Source organism: Amblyomma americanum, chromosome 1 (assembly GCF_052857255.1).
Source record: "Amblyomma americanum isolate KBUSLIRL-KWMA chromosome 1, ASM5285725v1, whole genome shotgun sequence".
Classification (NCBI taxonomy): domain Eukaryota; kingdom Metazoa; phylum Arthropoda; class Arachnida; order Ixodida; family Ixodidae; genus Amblyomma; species Amblyomma americanum.
Genome location: NC_135497.1, coordinates 139,742,629 through 139,759,808, shown reverse-complemented (window position 1 = coordinate 139,759,808; position 17,180 = coordinate 139,742,629). Strand labels below are relative to the sequence as shown.

The following is a 17,180-nucleotide window of genomic DNA, read 5'->3' as shown; positions in this document are numbered from 1 at the left end:
ACCAACCAACTCCGTGGGAGCGCGCTTCCCGGAACGGTTAACTGGCCTCGTGACAAAGAAAAGCAGCCGCCCATTGTTGTTTGCGGCTTCTGTGGGGCCACAAAAGGAGCTGGCTTCCGCGCGCCTCGCGGACGTGACGAAAATCCGAGACAAAGTCGAAAACGAACAGCACCCCCCATCCGCGTTCCGGCTTGTTATCATGCTCGGGGAGGGGCCCTGCACTTCTCCGGCCCTGTCGCTTTGACGTTTCTCTTCTCTCTTGATTTTTCACGGACGGGCTTGCACATACTGAAAATGGAGACTGTTGAAATGCTGTCCTTCCTGACAAGCACCCGCGTTTGAGGAGCGATTTTTTTTTATGTGCTATGCACCCTGCAAGCACTTCATTCACTGGTAAAATACTACCGAGCTACTGTCAGGGATCGCTGATTGCTTGCAAACAACAGCCCGTCTCCAAACGGAAGGTGAGGGAGAGCTGCTCCCTTCTTGCCACTCTCTCTCTCTCTGCCTGCGAGCGATAACAGCACAAGACATCGAATGAGGAAGGGCGCAACTGCCAATTCTACTTGCGCTCATTTTTCCGAAAATTTTTTTTTTCGCTCACGCCCCCTCGCCCTTTTACGGCGAGAAATCCCTCCGCTCTAAAGATGGCCTACTATGAGGTCGGGACACGCACGAAGACAAACAAGATACAAAGGCGTCATATGCCGACAGATAACGACCGAAACGCGTTTGTATGCAACGCGTGTCACTCGCTTCTGCGCGCAAAAGCAGCGGCGTCAAACGCGGACTTCCTTCACCGGAATACCCGGTACGAGCGTCGACATGTACGGCACGTCTGCGGCATACGCACCTTTTTCCGCGGCTGCACTGAGTTAGCGTCCCCCTGCGCAAGGCCAGGCTTATTTATCCGATCCTCAACCACGCCGCGTCGGTTTCTCGTTTACGCCATTCAAAGCAACCGCTCCAGGCGGAATTTTGTGAAGACCCAGCGGCTGCTGCGGCGGCAGTGCCTACGTGCCCGCACGTGCGCGGCTGAGCGAAACAGAAGCTACGGCGCTCAGCGCCGCGGATCTAGCTCTTAACACCGAGTTACTTTACTGCAGCCTACACATTAGAACGCATTCACGCCATTAGGTACGCCAGCGACGGGGACATTCGATTAAGCTCACTGCCTGTACAAAAGGTGTGTGAGTGATACCATCATTATCGATACCAAAGGGGATAAACGATGGCCCCAGAATAGTCAGGGCACGCGAATATTCGCCTTTTTTACGAATAACGGTTTGCATATCCCAGTATTAAATTCGCTATTCGGCATTAGTCAGTAGCACGTTCGATCAGTCACTCCCATCCCCCGACCTGAGCCAGGAGAGGGAGTGACAGAGGGGGGCGGCCCAAGTAATTTTCAGAGTAATCACGTACGGGACGACGCGAGCCTTCAATGCCTCGGCCGCTCCGACATCTAAGTTGAGAGCTCGTCAGAGGGCTCGGAGTCGTGGGCAAGCGCTCGGAAAGAACCGGCCGAACCTATAATCACAGGGGCCCATTCTGATCATCCAAATATACGGCGGCCGTTCTGTGGACTGTAGGACCACCAGTCGAATATGGCGTCACATTAACTGCATCCCCCTAAAAGGGACCGAAGCAAGCAAACTGTTGCCAGCGCCTTACTGCGGGCGCAAGCAGGCAAGGTGTCAGGTAGAAAAAGGAATTTGATGGTAGCGATGTTAACTTTTAGTAGCTGGCACTAACAATCGATAATGCAAACTTGCGTAGTTTTGTGAACAGAAACCACTCGCGCAGCATGCGAGGTGTTCCCCCTACGGAGAACTGAAGGACACGGAGCGCTTCAAGTAGGAGCAGGAAGAAGAAAAAAACTACGCTACGCTTGCTGAGACGGCAACGGAGCACTTTTCAGGTACGAATTCCCCACTCAAGTTTCTCAGTAATCACAAAGGCGAAATAGAATACAGCCTCAGGCGCACCTGAACTGTCTTGTGCATTGGAGCGAAACAAACTGGTTTCCAAGAAACGACTTTCAACAATGCTGGAGACAGCTTGCGTGCGTCAGTCGGGCAGCGCTTAATTGTGTACCGGCGCTGTGACGTCACGCAGCGGTTTTCCACGCGCTGCCAACCTGACCACGTTTCTTTGTCCGGAGCGATGCCCACCGACATTCGGGAGGGAAACAGCTCGGATACAGCGCGACGGCTCCACTTCTCACGCACGTACTACCTAAGCAAGAGAACCCGCAGCGGCATGTGGTATACGTATTCATCACCCATGCGGCTTTCTAGAAAACTATACTGCCATTGAGATGAACGTCGCTTTCACGCGGTGGTAGTTCTGCGCTCTTGTTGACTGCAATCACGGTATGTCCGGCATATACGCGCGAGGGACTGGCGTTGGCCGCCTCCGTGGCGCGCTTTGAGAGCAGGCCACTGTCGCAGGACCTCGCACTGTACGCTTGGCCAGAGACTTCGAAAGCTCTTCAGGCAAAGTGGGAACTCGTTCGATTCGCGCGCAACGCGGGTCTCGACAGTTGTGGTCAGGCACACTCCTGATGTGCGCGCGTCACTCTCCTCTCCACATCTCCACCCATCAAAACCCCCTTTCTTCTTCTCTCCCATTTCCCCAGTGCAGAGTAGCATTTTATGCTGCTCTGCACTGGGCAAACCTCTCAGGCCAACCCCTTTGCCTTTATCTCAAAACAGACCTCTCTGTCTCTCCTTTCTCCCGAGAGGAGGAGGGCCTGCCCCTTTCCTCGCATTTTTTGCTCTCTCATATTCACAACAACATCAATGTTACAACAGTAACCGCCATAACAGAATGTGTCTACCTAGTAACGCCCGTTTAGCTCATCTGTACTGGGCGCTGCTTGCCGCTTTCCCAAAAGCGCGCTTGCGCTAAAAAAACGGCTGCGGCTTCGGCCAGAATCTCAAGCGTCGGTTCATACTTCGAGATTAGGGCCAAATTCGCTTCACCCCAACCTAGCCGAACCACCTGCGCGCCGCCATCCAGCGGGCGGGCCGGCGTAGCGTCGTGCACGCGCAGGCCGGCTGCATTTTTTCGCACACCAGGCGCTGGCTTCCCTCTCTGCTGGCCAGGATACGCGTTCCCTGCAGAGGCCTTGAAACATCCATTAGGGTGCGTCCATTCCTATCCCCCTCCCCACATCCCCTTTCCCCATCCCCGCTCCAAGCTGTGCCCCCGCGATATGGGTGGCAGAAATCGAGCACATTCCCCCCACATAGCCACAAGAAGTCCATTCCTCTGACCGCCCGCCGGGGGCAGACAGCGCACCGTCAGTCGCGCGCTGTTGCCGCCGCCACGCTCGGTGCGCGATGCGCGTATCGGATGGCGCTCATCCTTGATTAAGGAAACCTGCGCCGGTCACGCCGCGCGCTTTTGCATCCACCGCGGCTGCGCTTACACGCATTACGCGCGCGCGGGGCAATCTCTCTCTGCGCGCGCCTTCGCCGGTCGCCCGCTGAGCGGCCGCCGTTCCCTTGTCACCGCGGCGTCCCTGTCACCGGCAGCGGCAATCCGCGACGCGTTGCGCGCGAGCCGCACCACTCCCTCGCCGAGAGCCCCAGAGTCGCCAGCCGTCGTCGTGCAGGTCGCCGTCAGACGGGCTCGCTCCGTACAAGGCCATTGCGCAAAGGGGAATCGCTGTGACAGACAACGCCCCGCGCTGATTCGGCATATTCCTCTTTCTCCGCATGCACGGACGCCGTAATCGCATCTGCGGGGGAAAAATAGTTTCGTTCTCCCCTGGATGCCCTCACAGACGTGCGTGCCACGCGCCTGCCTTGCTGGCTCGCCCATATCCACAGGCAGCCGACCGCTTTCCAAGACCCTTTCTCTTGACTACGGTGACCTTGACCTATTGGCTGTTGCTCAATGCCCTCCTCCAGACACGCAGAGATCCTTTGCGAGTTGCTCGCTTTTAGTTTTTGTAATTATTTTCCTCGGTCTACGACTAAAGGTTTTCATAGAAATAGCCGATGTTGATGACAATTAATTTCGACTTAAGGCAACATAACAGCGCTAATGCGTCTACGCGTTTCTAGTCCTGCGCCTTGCAGCTCATGATCATTTCACTGTGCGCTGCGACTCCTTTTTCTCCTAACCTGCCGCGGTAGCCCAGTGGTTAGCGCGTTCGGGTTAAAAAGCCCAAGGTCGCGGGATCCCATTTCGACCGCGTTCCGATGGAGACGAAGTGTGAGAGACACCCATGTACTGTGCAGTGCCAGCACACGGTACAGAACCCCTAGTGGCCGAAATTCAGCCGGAGACCTCCACTAGCTGTCCCTCAGGGCCCACGTGTCGTGTCGCCGCCTACCTTGCTTTTTTTTTACGTCCCCCGAGTTTCTTCCACCAGCGTAGGGTAGCTGTACACTTGTCCTGACTTCCTCCTTTGTTATCCTGTTTCGCTCCCTGTGGCATGCTACGGTACAGTATGGTATGGAAAACTGCACCTGGGCTACAGTAGCGAATTTAAACAGAAGGCGATGCCCCCACGCCCCCGCCCCAAGGAAAATTTTACAAAGATTACCATGGTCAACGACTGAATTCCATTTTGTCAGCGAAAAAAAGAAACAAATCCATGCCTGAATTGGAATTCCCCCCCCCCCCCCCCCCCCCCCCCCCAACCTAACCGCCCCCTCCAACAGTGACCGGTAATTCTGCCCCTGGTGGGCTGAGAAGGACTGCAGTTCTATGGAATTTACCCACCTGGGTTTCAGTATTCCACTCATGTGTCCACTAATTGTAACAATCCTGCGCGTGCGCGGTTTCCGCGCCTTGCAGAAAATCATCAGCTCGTATCAGAAGACGTTCACGAAACTTCCGCCGACAGCTGTATGAGGTATCGCGAATACTGCGGCTGTTAGATCACCGCGACTGCGCTGGCCTACTACTGACATCAGAAGACGACCAGTGTCCATCTTGAGTGTACAGCCGAGCGCCCATAACGAACCGCCAAAATAAACGCCGCTTGGCTGTTCAGAACGACTCAGATAAAATGATTCTCTCTGTAAGTTTAAACACCCACACGCACAATCGGACAGCCGCACACATCCTTCGTTGCCACTGCCGCTACGTTCCCTCAGGGGACCAGAAGGGGGGCCTTTGCACTCCGCTTGCACAGTAGATGCCCGGCTGGCCCGGTGTACATCCACGCAAACCTAAAGCGCAGACGTGCGTTCAGTACGGTGGTGATTGTAGGGCGCATCAAGGAGAATTAGCGCATTTCGTACTATTTCGTGTTACAGAATTTTCGGTCCGAATGCACTACCTCACAGCAGTCCTGCAAAATTGCTATGCCTGTCTAAAACCTCTCAGATGCCTGCAGAAATAAAATAAATATTGCCGCGCTTGGATTTCGAACCCGCGGCGGAGCGAACAGATCGGCTTCGCTGGTCACTGCACGAGAGCACTATGCTATCGCCGCTTTTTTCTTTTCTTTATTGCCGGTGAACAATCCATACGCAGGAATAAAATTCTCTAGCCAAACTTTGGCCGAGACGATGGGTTAAAACATTTTCATATCAATGAATTCATCCATAACTGCCACCCAGTCCGGCGGCTGGGGTTCACTACGGATAACATCTCTCAGGAGAACTGCACTTTCTATAAAGTTTTCCCTCACTGGTCGCACACTTGCGTCGGCGTGCCTGGCCGCCATTCTCGTTTTCCAGATGCTGTGGAGGCCCAGTAGCATAAACATGTCATATGGAACTTCCTCACTTTCTATAGGTAGAAACCGGGTGCCATAAGGAGTTACAGGCAGTTCTTTCTTTAATGTTCTTTGCAAGATGTCCCAGTGCTATGCTATCGCCGCAGCCAATAATGCCTCGTGTTAAACTGCAACACTATCGCGCTGTGCCCACTGCATACAGTCGTTTTCATCAACTTCCATCTATGCTCATAAGTCACGAAAGGAAAGGAAACGCACATAACTGGCTCCCTTGGTCAGTGTACACCTCAGTCGTGCTTTGAGCTACGTGGTGGTAGTGACAGAAAGATGTGCCCTGCTTTCGTTAATAATAATAATAATTGGTTTTGGGGGGGAAAGGAAACGGCGCAGTATCTGTCTCATATATCGTTGGACACCTGAACAGCGCCGTAAGGGAAGGGTAAAGGAGGGAGTGAAAGAAGAAAGGAAGAGAGAGGTGCCGTAGTGGAGGGCTCCGGAATAATTTCGACCACCTGGGGATCTTTAACGTGCACTGACATCGCACAGCACACGGGCGCCTTAGCGTTTTTCCTCCATAAAAACGCAGCCGCCGCGGTCGGGTTCGAACCCGGGAACTCCGGATCAGTAGTCGAGCGCCCTAACCACTGAGCCACCGCGGCGGGTCCTGCTTTCGTTTGCGTTGACGTTTTGGCAGAAACGAGGCACTGGAGCAATAGGCCTTCGGCGTCCTATGTCTTCAATGGCGTGGCGTCGACAGCGTTATAGACTCCGTTGATTTTGAGGAAAGGAAAGGCGCATAACTGGCTCCCCGGGTCAGTGGACACCTCAATCGCGCTTTCATGTACGTGGCGGCGGTGTGCACCTGCAAATATTGCAAAGGTAATTAAATTACGTTACAAATTACTGCTCTAAAAAGTAATGACATTCCATTACAATTGCTTGCCGAAAGTAATGAAAATTAATTTTAAATTACCTTTTAGTTTCGACGCAATAAAGTTGCGCATTGGAAATAATTCCTACAAAATTTTCAGCATTCTTTGCTTGCATCGCCACTGAGAATAAAAGCGGGCGTTGGAAATTTTGCCCCTCTTTGAAGAAAGGTAGCCCTAGTCCATTGAACAGCCGCTTTACTGACGTAGATGAGGTCAACTTGCAGAATTTGTATAACTGCCCGCACAACTCTTCAATCAGGAGTGTCTCTTTCAATGCGTATAATGGTCCCGCCCTCCTGATTGTGAAGAATTTGTCGTCCGCGTAAACAGCGGGACTGCATCGACTGCTTCTTCACGCTCATCGTCCCGGAAGTGCACCGGGGAGCAGACAAGTTGCCAATTCTGCTGTTCAATTTACTCGTTCCGGAGGCACATTGGCGGGAATAGATTGCATGTAGCGCTGACGCTGTCGCCTCTGTCACTTGAGTTCAATATAGGGCTTCAAATCCGGCCATAGAAGCGAGTTTTCCCGGAAACTCATAACCAACTTTGTTAGACGTCAGTTGATACTTCTTGTCAGTGCTGCGACGTGACAATATACAGGGTGTTTCACCTAAGACTTGGTTGGTAACAACTTTAAGGTCCTGCAGAGCTTTCGCCGACGGAGCCTTAGGTCTACCACGTGGGGACGTCGAGGTGTTGCCTCGCCGTCGCCTCGCGGGCCTGCTGGACGGCCCAGAGTTGGTCACCGAGGCTGGGGCTGCGCAAGGCAGCGGCCGACCGCTGCGCGAGGGTTTCGGAGTTACCACCGTCAGGGTTTTTGTTACAGTCCCAGAGCATGTGAGTTAAAGTGGCTATATCATTGTAGCAGACTTTTGCATATGTTTGTCGGGTATGTATGTGCCGGGGTAGAGCCTGTGGTATCGTTGCGGGTTGGGGTACGTGAGCGTCTGCAGTTGTCTGAGGGCCACCGCGTGCGCCCTGTCCAGCTTGTCGTTGGGTGGAGGGAAGGTTCGGCGGGCCAGGCAGAGGGCCTTGGTAATTTTGTTGTAGCTGGTCAAGCGGTCTTTGGTGCCGTCCCAAGGACGACGGTCGCCGGCGCGGTTCGCGAGCTCTCGCGCCTGGGCGTGTGCCGTCTCGTTTCGGTTGCGATATGTCTTCGGTACTTCTCCCATGTGCGCCGGGAGCCACTGAATTGTGGTTTCAAAATCTACCTCCCGCTGGACTTGTCGATTGCTCAGGACTCGGGCCGCGCTCTGTGAGATCCATCCTTTGGCGAAGCTTCGGAGCGCAGAAGAAGCGGAGGAAGCGGCGGTGGCACCTAAGACTACACAATTTTTAAAAATTGGGTTTTTTAGTTAGAAGTGCGCTTTTTTTCATCACAGCATCGTCAGCGGTAAAGTACATGAGAATAAGCTAAGGCATGCTAACTAGCAGGCTGGCTTACTAATATTGAAAAAGTTAACTTGTTAGCTATTCTGTTAGGCCCCTTAATTACTGAGAGACGTGTCGCGCACCGTAATATCCATATCAGTTTTTAGAATTTCGAAAACGCGGTTACTCTCAGCGCTGTGGCCCAACAAATTTTGGCTATTTCGACGAGTTACATGCACTGAAGGGGTTGCTTCGCCTGCAAGCTTCTCGAAAGTGCACGTATTTTGGCGTGATGTAGGCAAAATCTTGTTGGCCCACAGCGCTGAGGGCAAGTGCGTTTTCGAAATTGGAAAAGCTGATATGGATATTATATACTTGGGCTACACGCCTCTCGATAATTAAGGAGCCTAACAGTAATAGTTATAAAGTTAGCTATTAAAGATTATATAACCAGCTTGCTAGTTATCAGAGTCATCAGTGAAGAAAAAAGTTTCAACACAAGGTGAGATTTGAACCAAGGACTTGCAGATTGAAAGGCTAGCACGCAACCCATGGGCCTCAAAACCGCGTTGCTCCTCCGCGAATAAAGGTGAATTGAGTAGGCGTGTCATTACAAATGAAGGAAAAAAGAAAAATTTAAAAATGGATTTTTAGCCTTCAAAGCGCGTAACTCCTCTCCTTAATTTATTCTTGCTTTACAGACGCTCAACCGCGCAAACGCGAGGCCAAAACATGGCAGATACAAGTAGAAGCACGGACTCATTACTCATCAAAAGTAATTTCGCTACTAATTAATTACCCATGAAATTACTGCTCCAAAGCAATTCATCACATTACTAAATTACCAGCCCAGAAAACTAATGAATTACATTACAAATTACTGAGAAAGGTAATTTAATTACTGCCATGTCTGATGACGATGCTAATAACGAATGTCAACACGAATGTGACCAACCACGAGGACGTTCTTTCCGTCCGAGGGCGTGAGATAAACAAGCTGCCGCTGGTAGCAACACAAATAAATTGCAGAAAACATTCATGCTCACTTGTATAGTTGCCGTTTGGTCGAGGTCTCAGTGCTCAGCATTGAAATGGTTTGGTTTATGGGGGTGTAACGTCCCAAAGCGACTCAGGCTATGAGGGACGCCGTAGTGAAGGGCTCCGGAAATTGCGACCACCTGGGTTTCTTTAACGTGCGCTGACATCGCACAGTGCAAGGGCCTCTAGGATTTCGCCTCCATCAGAATTCGACCGCCGCGGCCCCGCGTCTTTCGGGTCAGCAGCCGAGCGCCATAACCACTCAGACACCGCGGCGGCTCTCAGCACTGGAATCCAACGAGAAGAGAACATTTCGTAGCTGTAAATGCATAAGTGTCTCGGTACCAAGTGACCCGCTGCGCTCACTCAGTTACTGGCGTAAGTCTGCTCAAACGTTGGTTCGAATCTCCGGAGTGCAAAAGACGCCCATGTACAGAGATTGGGATGCATGTGAAAGGACCCCGGGTATACAAAATTATTGTGGAGCCCTCAACAATGGTCTACCTCATGACCCACCGTGTCGCTTTGGCATGTGGAAATTTATTAATCACAATCCTAAATTCTAGTTACCCTTAGGCCTAAATGTCGTTTAAGAACTTTTTCACTGCCAATTGTTGCCAGGAAAGTTTTTATTTATCCATATATTTACGTGTCTCATTCTAATATCAGCCACAATAAGACGTCTATTATTAATGCTGCGATGCGCAGCGCTTCCACATCCTGGTTTCCTCGCCAACGGTGCATATGAAGCCCAGGAGAATGTTAAGGTTGCTGCAAACTGGCGAAGAATCTTGCTGTCCTTTGGCACACCGAGGCCTCTCGCCAGCAGCCAATGCTGCAGTGATGAAACCGTGCCAAGCACGTAGTTCCGACAGTATGCAGCCCTGGTCAGGGCTGTCTGATTTTTTTTCAACCCAAAACGCATAAATATAAATGGTGTTAAAAGGTTAGTGCCAGCGTGACTTGATTTGACGCGTTAATACACTTGGCTACTCGAAGAGGAGGTCACGCGAGTATTCGGCCGTAATTGCCAGTGCCTACGTTAAGACGCCGCACGGAACGTATGCACTGCCCAGGCGCCGCTGACAACCTTGAATTCGCTCGTAAGGCAATAATGATCTTTCGTTGCAACAGCTGTCGGTGTCGGCGGCTGCCGCAACCGCGCCCTGACCACACAACTGCAGTCGAAGCTAAAAACAGCGTCGGTGCTTTCATTATGCACGGTGGCGGAGCGAGCAGATCTGAGCTCCGAAGGGGTTGCGTCGGGCTGTGACAAGTGGAACAGCAATGTCAACATGTTTCTCGGTGCAGAGGGTTCCTACCTTTGAGCCTCATCCTACTGCCTGCGATGGAAATGGAGGGAGGCAGTTACGCACGGTCGCCGTAATACTGGCAGACATAAGAAAAACGGAACCTATGTTATTTTGCTTCTTCGCAGAAACCACAAGCCCGTCTTGGCTGTTCTGGCATGCCTCAAATCTGAAATTATGCCTTAAGGAATTGCGCTGCATTTGGTTGATCTCCATGCAGTGACTATTGAGGTGCGTGCATGGCATACGCAATGACTCCGAGCTACTCGTTTTCGGACGCAAGCTGGAACGGAAGCCTGCGTCAAATAAGGGTCAAGCAACGTATGAAAGTGAAAATATTGGCGCGTGGTACGTGCTTCTACCCATTCTTGTTGCCAATATTGCCTCCGCCAGGCGCAAAAGGCTGCAATGTAGGGAAGGCCACCTGCCACGAACCGGACGCGTTTTTTTTTTTTTTCCTGGCACCAGATCGAATTCAGGGACGTCTTTTCCAACGGTCGGTGTCTGCTGGAGAGATGCCGCTTCGTAGGTCGCCTTTGCCAAGTGACGAATGTATATTCCCGCCAGCCTGCGCGCTGCACCATTCTCGAGAAACAACGCAGACTGTGTACCCGGGGAGTTAGCGCTTCGCCAATTAACCAGTCGCGCGGTCCTGTCGGAGCAGGAGGGACAGGCAGGCCTCAGCCGTCGGGCTTCACCCGAGCGAACAAAGGAGAGCGCAGTGCAAACACGCCGAGGCGTGACCGTTTCTCGGCGTGAAAAGAAGCGGCACATCTGCCGGCCGCAGCACTTCTCAGCGCGCACCTCCGGTTTGGGGAGGTGGGGGGCTCGGGGGAGGTGCGCTCGCAGGTCCGCGGCACCCTTCGATGCGGGCCCTCTCGCGTGCTACGTCGCCGTCCGTTGACTTCACGAACGCTCCTCCCCGGTCGTTGCAGAGCAATTTTCCGTGCATGTTGTTGAGCCGTTCCTGCTAGCAAGACGCCGCCGAGCTCGTCGTCCCCAGCGGCCGAAAACGCGCAGCACGCACGGATGCCTCGCGTGACTGCGACCATCCGCGCACGGGAGCTACCGTACAACGACACGTGCCGCGCGCGGTTGAGGCAACGAGCGCACCGAGTGGCGTGTGCGCGATTTGCGATAACCGATAACCGCTGGCGTACAAAACAGTTTCGCAGCAGGCGTCTTTGCATTGTTTGCTTGGTTCCTCTGCGCCCGGTCCTCGCTCGATGCCAGCTTCACCAACATGCACGTTTAATTTTTTACATTCACCATTCGATTTTCTCAGAGCTTTTAGTATTAGGGTTCCTGCAAGCTGAAACCCCGGGTGCGTGTAATAAAAGTGCCAAGGAAAAGCGAGGCTGCCAAGCTCTAGTATTATAAACTGCAACAGTACTCTCCGACATCATCAAGTTACTGACGTCGCCTTTTTGTTTGCATGCATGTCTTACTTTCTCTCGGGTCTCCCCCCCCCCCCCCCCCCTTTTTCTTTCGCGCTAAGAAAGAGCCGGGAAGAGTGCACCAGTCAACAACGTCAAGAGCAGCGTCGCGAATGAGCGTCGGCGGCGTTTAGATCTCGGTCATTTAACTTTGCAAGGAGTGAGTGATGACGACAAATAACCGAAAACTTCGCTGCAGCACAGTTCTGGGCGATTCATTCGCGCGTTTGGTGACCGGACGGCGTGTTGGCGGAGTCTTGTTTACGCCGCAGCGAGGAGGCCGCCGATGTGGGCCCCCGTAGGCGATCGAGGCAGGCGCGTGACCCGTGATTTCGCCCCAGTGTGCCTCCAGAGCCGTGCACCGGCCGTGGTTGGGAGCGCGGCCCAAGCAGCCACCTGTTCAAGCGGCTGGTTAGGCGCTCTCTCTTTCGCGCGCATCAACACCCCTCATTCATATATTTTTTTTTCGGTGCGTGTCACTCACCGCTGTCTCCTCCTCGGCTGCCTGCGGACGACTCCCGGGCCTACGGTCAGCGGTTCTTCAGATCGGCGGGCTTTTTCTTCTTCCGAAGGGCGCGCGTCGGCTGGACGTCTCGGGAGCCGGCGACTCGCGGCGTGCGTCTGGCGGCGGGCGCAGCTCCTTTCTCGCGGTCGCCGCGTCGAACGACCCTCGCCGGCAATCGCGGAGGCGACGTCACACGTGACGTCACAGGAGAGGCGGTGTCTGAGGGCGAAGGACAAAGGCTGAAACGGGAACGCGTGGAGGAAACTGGTTTTTAGTGAATGGAGAGACGCGCGCGCGGTGCGTATGGTGCGGCCCGCTTGGGGGCCGCGCTCGGTTGGTTACAATCTACGCGCCAAATGGCTGTGCGGCCTTTCTAGGGGCGCGTTCGACGGGAGGCTCTCCGGCACTGAAAGAACATTTATGTATGTGTGCCATTTGGTCCGCGCGGCGACAGGAGGGGTGGGGGGTTACGTCTGGTGTCACGGTCGATGACCCGACGGTCTCACCCGGCTGGCTGCGGAAACGAGATCGCGTAAGAGTTCGGTGCGGCGCGATTGAGATGACTGGTGCGCAGTTCGGACCTCACCCGCGTGCTGATCTCGATATCTGCGTCGGTACTTCCTGCATGTGGCGCATACCGAGACGTGGCTACTGCACTTCTCAGCAGTTTTTGCGCACTGGGCGCAGCAAAGTTAGGAGGGTCATTACCTTTCGCAAGACACGATTGCAGGTGGGGTAATGAACGATCCAAGAACACGCTGATAAAGCACTAAGGATAGCTTACAATGTGATGCAAACCTGTGAGAAAGAGATAGGCTTCTCGAACTAACAGTGGACATAGCAGTGTGTCCATTCCTTCCTTTCATAACTGTTTTTCATATTAAAGTTACGAGTACTACAGAGCTACATTACACAGTACGGTTGGGTGCATCACTGTTTGAGCACCAAGTATGAGCAGCGAAAAAAATTGGAACATCTGAAGTCGTCTCTATTTTCTGATACATTCCAGTAGGAAGCACCTGACATTTCAAGGCAGTGGTTTGATACGTTGTGAGAGATGATGCAGTGATACGGGCGCTGCTGTATGATCGGTGGGACGCCGTAGAGGCAGTCTGGCTTTATCGAAGGGTGGTCGCTAGTGATTCGGGCACAGCTGGAGAGAGAAATAAAGAGGAAGAGAGAGAAAGTGGCTGGTGGCCAGTTTTACACATCGTTTTATACATTTTTAAAGGTCGTTGTTTGTTCAGTTTATGTCACAGACCTAAAACAAATGACCCCCACGTTCTGCTAATGTGCTCGTTGTTGTTGTGGAGCCTCGGAGCTGAGCAGGCAGCTTTGGACTGACTCGGGGTCTGAGGGCAGGAAGTTTCCTTTTTCTTCCACCCTTTGTGTAGTGCCTCCAACTTTTCCTTTTTATCCGTCTCGGGTTTTAGAGAACATGTTAATGATTCCCACTATATATCACAGCGAAATTTTCGAAACGGTAAAGAAGAGAATAAAAAATTGTTGCTTGCTTCGGGTTCATGCAGTCTCTACATTCTATCACGGGGGGTCTCAGATCCTTCGACAATATTGGTGGGGGGTCGGGACCTTCCCAGAACCCCCTGACTTTAAGCACTGCGTAGATGTACTAGTGAACAGTGGCGGATAAGTGAAGGTAATTCACCGTTTACTATTCTTTCCTGTCCAGACAAGACTGAACCAGATGATAACGAAGAGAATTTGTTTAATGTGCCGTGACATACGTGCGAACTTGGTCAGTACTCACCAAAACCACTTTTTCGCTCCCTCTCTCACTCTCTCGATTCACCTGCTTCTGCGCTTTATATGCGCAAAAGCCTGGCACGAGTGAGTAAACGAGGCACGCATGGTTTATCCCCACCCTATATATTAGCACTTGGTCTGAAATGGAACTAAATGCGACGTTATCCGGTGTGAGCGTAGCTATAGTTTCTGATTTGAAGCTGCGAGCCCTCAGCGCACGCAGTCATACTGTACCCATACTGCTGGGATGGCCGCATCTCTTCAGGTTTCGAGAAGAAACACGGATTCCGTATGTACCGCCCCGGTCATAATGTCGTCTTGCCTTACCTAGCGAAAATTAGTTCAGATATGTTAGCACATGCCGACGGTGCACTCTCGCATTAACCCAAGAAACCATCACGCCTTCGCTATGGAACGCGTGAGAAAATTTCAAACGCCGGAGCGCGCGCCGTAATATTTTGGCCGCACCTGTGCACCTGTCTCGACAGCAAGCGCTGGTGCTGACAGCGGCTGCGTTGGACCAGCGTACACGGGGCACTTAATTGCAGAGCACGCGGACACACGTAATAGTTTTCGAACCCTGCGTGTGCTGCTCTGATTTGGGAGAACAGTACACCGGCGAGGCAGTCATTAAGGGGGTCTTGAAAGACAGCTTCGGTGACGACGCACTTTGTCTCGGATTCTGTCAATATATACCTCAGCGCTGCTTAATTGTCTGCCTCCAAGCTTCAGCGGCAGCTCCATCAGCCGATCATGCGCAAATTTTTGTTGACCTAATGGAAGTTACCCTGGCGCAACAAAAGTTGAGAAGGACAAAAAGTGATTGAGAAAAGTTCACGAGTGGGCTAATGAGAGTGTTGCTTTGCCACTGACTAGCGCATTTTGGTGCGAATCGGCATCCTTTCAGAATCCCAAATAATAATAATAATAATAATAATTGGTTTTTGGGGAAAGGAAATGGCGCAGTATCTGTCTCATATATCGTTGGACACCTGACACCGCGCCGTAAGGGAAGGAATAAAGGAGGGAGTGAAAGAAGAAAGGAAGAGAGAGGTGCCCGTACTGGAGGGCTCCGGAATAATTTCGACCACCCGGGGATCTTTAACGTGCACTGACATCGCACAGCACACGGGCGCCTTAGCGTTTTTCCTCCATAAAAACGCAGCCGCCGCGGTCGGGTTCGAACCCGGGAACTCCGGCTCAGTAGTCGAGCGCCCTAACCACTGAGCCACCGCGGCCCAAACAATTACTCATTTACACTAGAATGGCTTCTTTATTTTTATATATTAACGCGAAGAATACGCCCCGACAAAGCAACAGGTAGCTCTATCTTTCTGTCGTCGTATATGCTGTAAAATACTGTACTGAAGTAACTTGCACAGAAAGCACGCACTCATTTTTCTCGCAATGTACACGGCATTTGACCTCAAAAGGATATCTTTTTAAGGTCACGTATTGGAAAGAAGCACTTAGTATGCCATTCCAATAGGTGATATCTATTCCATTCTGCCTGATTTGCACACAGTGTTAATTTCCTCCTTGCACCTGCCCTTTCTTCTTATCGCTCCCTCATTTCATTCCCTCTTCCTGTCCTCTCCCTGTTCTTTTACTCACGCTATTCGCAGCTCAGGTGCTTCAGGTTTCGATGGCAGACGCCGCGTCTAGAAACATCTTTTCGTTCCACTGTTATTTTATTAATAAATAGCCGATAATAATAATAATAATAATAATAATAATAATAATAATAATAATAATAATAATAATAATAATAATAATAATAATAATAATAATAATAATAATAATAATAATAATAATAATAATAATAAATATTTTATTGCACATAACGTGTACAGGGCAATGAAACGGGCCCGTCAAAACCTCTAGTGGCTTGAGGGACTTGGCACGGCAATATCGGCAGACGAACGTGTATTGTCAACTATGAACATAATATCAACACGAAATATCAAAACAATACTAACACGAAATGAATAGTGGCCAAAGTGTAACTGGTTAGGAAAAGTAAGATTACCAAGAAATTAAAATAAACAGCAAGGAACCACAACAACGACAGTAATTTAACACTTCGTGCCTGATCATGAATATTTTTCATACATATAGAAACCGTATTACAATGAGTGAACCATGATGTTTAACGCTTTTTTTTATGTTGCGGAAAGCACTTCATCTGGCAAATCATTAAAAATTTCGGGAACATAAACACAGCGCCTGGCTTCCCCATGCCTTGTTGAGGAGCGCGGCACCTCAAAACGAATGGTACCACGCAGGCAGGAATGGTACATAGTACGCAGGTGCTACGCAGGCTGTCCCAGAAATGTACCACTACAGTCTGTATGAAGTGTGTTCGAAAGCATGGAAGACCGAGGGCTCTGAAAATGTTATCGGATACAGAAAAGGGGGCGTTATATGCTACATTTCTTTGTTATGTATATCTTAATAAAGTGTCGACTGCGTTGTGCTATCTGGCTGAGCAAAAACGAAAAAAAAACAGTAATCCAATATCGGGGAATGCTGTACACCAGAGCATGCGCAATAGTTTTTTCATGGGAAAAGGAACCATGGATTTTATATGGAAATACAACCAAGGCTGCGCTCCGAAGCTTATCACAGACATGTGTAGCTGTCTGCGCCAAGATATACCACTATCGAAGAAGACTCCCAGGTATTTTACCGAATTCACATAGGTGACCGGCACGCACCGACAGGGAAAACAGTAGTGAACATGTAGAAAAACCGGCGCATCTATAGCTGTTAGTTTGGTTGGTTTGGTTTGTAGAGGTTTAACGTCCCAAAGCAACTCAGGCTATGAGAGACGCCGTAGTGAAGGGCTCCGGAAATTTCGACCACCTGGGGTTCATTTACATGCACTGACATCGCACCGTACACGGGCCTCTAGAATTTCGCCTCCATCGAAATTCGACCGCCGCGGCCGGGATCGAGCCCGCGTCTTTCGGGTCGGCAGCCGAGCGCCATAACCACTCAGCCACCGCGGCGGCTCTATAGCTGTTAGTATTAATGGGGATCTGAAGCAAACGAGTTTCGCTTTTATCGGGTTAACCTCCAAACAGTTATTAGTGAACCAAGTCAGTGTTTTGTGTA

At 51.3% G+C, this 17,180-nt stretch overlaps 1 protein-coding gene across 1 annotated transcript in view; it reads right to left on the bottom strand.

Moving 5' to 3' along the window:
* The window catches only part of LOC144113741 (uncharacterized), a 58,455-nt gene extending 46,014 nt beyond the window's left edge, over nt 1-12,441 (bottom strand). The window contains exon 1 of the mRNA XM_077647029.1: nt 12,279-12,441. The gene's annotated coding sequence lies outside the window, so the exon portion shown is untranslated. The remainder of the gene's footprint in view (nt 1-12,278) is intronic.
* Between the last annotated feature and the right edge of the window lie 4,739 nt (nt 12,442-17,180).